We start from the raw sequence: 4,656 nt of genomic DNA, 5'->3' as shown, positions 1-4,656 counted from the left end.
CCTGTCGGTTCTTTGTCCGGAACGTCCGGGTTATCTTTAGACGGATGACTCGATGGTAGGTGGTAGAGCTATTTGGAGGGGATTGCACTCCTTTAATGAGGCACGACTTTGGGATGTTGGACGTCTGTCTGTCCACCTGTCAGTCTGTCAGCCCAGTTCCGGTCCCTTCGTCGTGGGACTGCTAGTATATAAATACCTACTAAAATAGCCTCGCTATCCAAATACTGAGTAAGGGCCAACTTAAGGGTTGTATAAAGACAACGGATACATGGATGTAGTGGGGGAGTCTGGTTTCCCTTCCACCACCGCCACACTGAACCACAATCCCTCTGAGACCAGGGATTCCTGCCCCACTCACACCGCCCATAAGCTGCTCTCTCCGAACAGCAGCCCTCCCCTGCCCCACAGCCTGGTGGTGCAGTACGGACCGTTGATCTGCAGGGCTATGGGACTCCTTAACGTGGGAGAGAGAGAGAGAGAGAGAGAGGAGAGAGAGGGAGGGAGAGAGATTCTGTCTGAATGGGTGTTTCTAGAAAACAAGACCTTTTTTATCATTTTCTGCTTGATAAATAATAGACAGAATAAACCATAAAATGGAGACTCCTTCAACCCAATTCTAGATTTCCTGCAAGAGAAGAACAGAGGTCTTTGATTGGTGCGTGACGTGTGTGATTGGGTCCTGTGTGATTGGGTCCTGTGTGATTGAGTCCGGTGTTCTCTCGCATACTTTCTCCTTGTCTCTTGTTCACATCTCTTCTCTGACAAGCTCTCATTTCTCTCTCGCCCCGTCCGTCTCTGTCTCCCTCCTTGTCTTGCAGGCATGCACTAAATAAGCATATCTATGGCTGCTCCCTCTGCAGTGTTCAGTCCAATTTAAAACGATGAGTAAAATTCATGAACTCAGAGCTGCCCAGCGTCTCCTTTTTTACTATTCCTTCCTTCGTAGAATATTTCTGAATGTATGAATTGAATCGCTGCCTTCATTTTTATGGCAAAGGGAATTGAAATTCAAATGGCTTGTGCCACTCTGTTGCCTGTCTTTAAGACACACACGTTTCACACACACATACACACACACACACACACACACACACACACACACACACACACACACACACACACACACGCACACACAGACACCCCGACACACACACACACACACACACACACACACACACACACACACACACACACACACACACACACACACACACACACACACACACACACACACACACACACACACACACACACAACCCCACACACACTCCCTCAGCCACCAGTCCCTTGTCTCTGCCCGGGCAGCCAGAACCGGGTCTTTCTGCAGGGGTCCAGAACGCTGACAGCAGCAACACAGAAGACACTCTGTCAAGTGTGAAATGGCTTGTGAGGCTGGATCCCCAGGGGCGCCTGAGGACCAGAGAGCCTGGACTCTACAGGACCCTGTATTGATACAGGTACTGGGCAACTGGAGACGCAAACGTCATGGAATATCATTATGGGAGAATAAACCAATATCAGTATCAGTGCCCCCTCCAGGTTTAATTTAGAACAGAAGTCGAAGATATTTTTAGTGATTTTGTTATCCATAATGTATGACTGAGACATCGGATCCACGGTGCTTCAAGTCCTACCCTTATACTTAGGGTAAGATGGTTTAACATATTCCCTCCTCTTGTCTCTACACTGCATGGTGTCGTGATATGATAGGCTGATGATGAGAAGGGCAAGAGGATTGTTTGATATCCTAGCATCCCCGATGTCAATGTTGGGTTTGGATAATCAGTGAATCAGTGATGGTAGGTATTTTTGGCCAAAAAGGCGTGTGTGTGTGTGTGGGGGGAGGCCTGTAATTCAAAATCATTATTCATGCGTAATGCCCCTGTTTTTGAAAACCTGTTAGTGCGTGCTGGGGGGGGTGGGGGTTGACAGAGACGGAGAGAGAAAGAACAGAGAAATAGTGGAGAGAGAGAGAGAAAGAGAGAGAGATCACTGAGAGAGAGGCAGGCTATTGCACTGCACCACTCTGCAGTAGCAGATTTGAGTGACAACCTGGTCCGACTGACTGTTCTGGCTGACTGCCTGCATGCCAGGATAGCTGGCTGGCTGGCTTACTAACTTTTTGCCAGGCTGGCTGGTTGGTTGACTGACTGGCAGCCTGGCTGTCTGGCTGCAGTAGCAGTGGCCCCTGCCCTGCCCTTCTTTCTCCCTCTTTCCCTTTCTTCTTATCTCTCCCTCTCACTTCCTCTCTCTCTCTCTCTCTCTCTCTCTCTCTCTTTCTCTCTCTCTCTCTCTCTCTCTCTCTCTCTCTCTCTCTCTCTCTCTCTCTCTCTCTCTCTCTCTCTCTCTCTGTCTCTCTCTGTCTCTCTCTATCCCTCTCTCTATGTCCCTCTCTCTGAACTAGGTTAGAGCTAATATTTTCCGTGACTCAACCCTTATACATTCAGAACTGTAGCTTGTATCTGCTGTTCTTCGCCCATGCAGGGAGTGCACCATATTAGACTGGATCAAGGACCACAAGGGGTCTCTGGGAAGGTTTCCGTTACGTTAGTAGCGAATGCCGGCAGAGCCAAGAGTCAAACCAGAGGCAGAACCTAGTAGGATGGCTATGGGGCATTACCTCTATATCCGGCGTCCCACATGCACTGTATAGCAGCGCAGACGTCCCGGAGTGTCTCTGCACGCTGCAGCAGCTTTAACGACGGGGCTCCGGTGTGTGGCGGGCGGCAGGGTGGGCTGGAGGGGCCAGGACCCATCGGCTGACTGCCGCAGCCGCTTTCTACTTCCTGTTCTCAGCAGGATGACAGCGTAGTGTTGTTACTTCAACAGAGGGATTTGAGTACTTTCCGACATCACAACAGTTTTCCGACTTTTTGAAGTTATTTTTTTTTAGCATCTGTGTAGAAATACTTAAAAACTAAACTACAATCCACGGTCCATGTATCAACAATTAGCACACTCCAGTACTGTATACAGTACTGCATATGCTGCAGTCTATGAAAGTCATATTAACCTGTATTGTATTGTACCTGCGTTATCACACTGGCTCACGACGCCATCACAAGAAATGACTAAAGATAGACTGAAGATTTGATTAGCTAGTTTAGCTAAATATAATTAGTAGTCGTGATGAGGCGTGTACTTTTTGAGATTGTGATGTAGGGTTTAATTATTTATTTGTAATTGACTTGTTATCAAGCTTGGTGCTATCATACTAACACTTCCTGGCTTGGTGGCAGAGGTAGAGTTATCATGGAGTGACGACATTTAAAATGAGCTCCTAGCTGTTTTGTGTAACTTTGCGGCCCCTCGCCCCGTCCCACAACACCGGCCTGGAGACACGGGGAAGAGTTCTGTAGGAACAGGGAGTGCTGGACCTTCACACACAGTAACCGCTACTGCTGCAATGCAGCAGTGTTGTCTCTTCCTCTGTAGAGGAAGAGACAACACTGCTGCTCTCTCTCTCTCTCTCTCTCTCTCTCTCTCTCTCTCTCTCTCTCTCTCTCTCTCTCTCTCTCTCTCTCTCTCTCTCTCTCTCTCTCTCTCTCTCTCTCTCTCTCTCTCTCTCTCTCTCTCTCTCTCTCTCTCTTTATCTTTCTCTTTATCTTTCTCCCTGCCTCTCTCTTTCTCCCACCCTATCTTTCTCCCTCTCTCTCTCTTCCTCCCTCTGTTTCTCTCCCTCTATCTCACCTCCCTCCCTCTCTCCCTAGCTTTTTCTCTCCCTTGCTGTCTCTTTCCACTCTCTCTTCCTCTCTTTACCTCTTTCTTCTTGCTCACTCCCTCGATGTCTCTCTATCTTCCTCTCTCTCCCTCTCTTTCTATCCCTCTAACATCTCTCCTTCCCCTCTCTATCTCCCACTCTCTCCCTCTTTTTCTGCCACTCACCCCTCTCCCTCTTTCTCCCATCTCTCTCTGTTATTGTTTTTCTCACCTCTACACCCAAACCTTGGCCGTATTGCCTTACACTTTGCTCTTACCCCTGGAAACCGTTCATTTTGCAACACGCAACTACATCATGTTTGTCTATATGTATGCTTGTGCGGGAGTGTGTGTTTGTGTGTGCGAGTGTGTTTTGTGTTGTGAGCTCCATAGCTTTCAGACATAAGTCCAGATTGCATTTGGCCTAACCAGGGCCAGGTACGAACCATCACCTCGTCCTCATGTATCTGGTTCAACAGCTCCTTGAGTGCACAGTTACTTTAACAACCATTTCAGTCCATGTGGCACTTATATTAAAAACATACAGGCTTGTTTTCGATTACTATATGTCACATAGAATATAGATACACATGGAATAAAGACATCTACTTCTGACTTTATCTTTCCATTATACAGACAATATGTCACTTTTCTTTATTATTATTATTTGTTTGGCTCTGTATGTGCATTTCTGTGTGCATGCATGAGTTTGTTTATGTGTGTTTTGTCTGTGTGCACGAGCATGTGTGTGTTGGAGTGGATGCGCACGTGCGTATGTGCATGCGCATGCCTGTGCGTGTGTGTCAGTTTGAATCTATTCTCTGTCCTCTCTCTCTCTCTCTCTTTCTCTTTCTCGCTCTCTCTTTCGCTCGCTTGCTCGCTCTCTGTCTCTGTCTGCCTGATCATTTATAGAGTACAGTTCAACAGCGACTCCATCCATTCTGTGACCTTTGCACT

This window comes from Gadus chalcogrammus, chromosome 11, assembly GCF_026213295.1.
Source record: "Gadus chalcogrammus isolate NIFS_2021 chromosome 11, NIFS_Gcha_1.0, whole genome shotgun sequence".
NCBI classification, from domain to species: Eukaryota; Metazoa; Chordata; class Actinopteri; order Gadiformes; family Gadidae; genus Gadus; species Gadus chalcogrammus.
The sequence above is the reverse complement of the archived record's forward strand: the minus strand, read 5'-3'. Positions refer to the sequence as shown.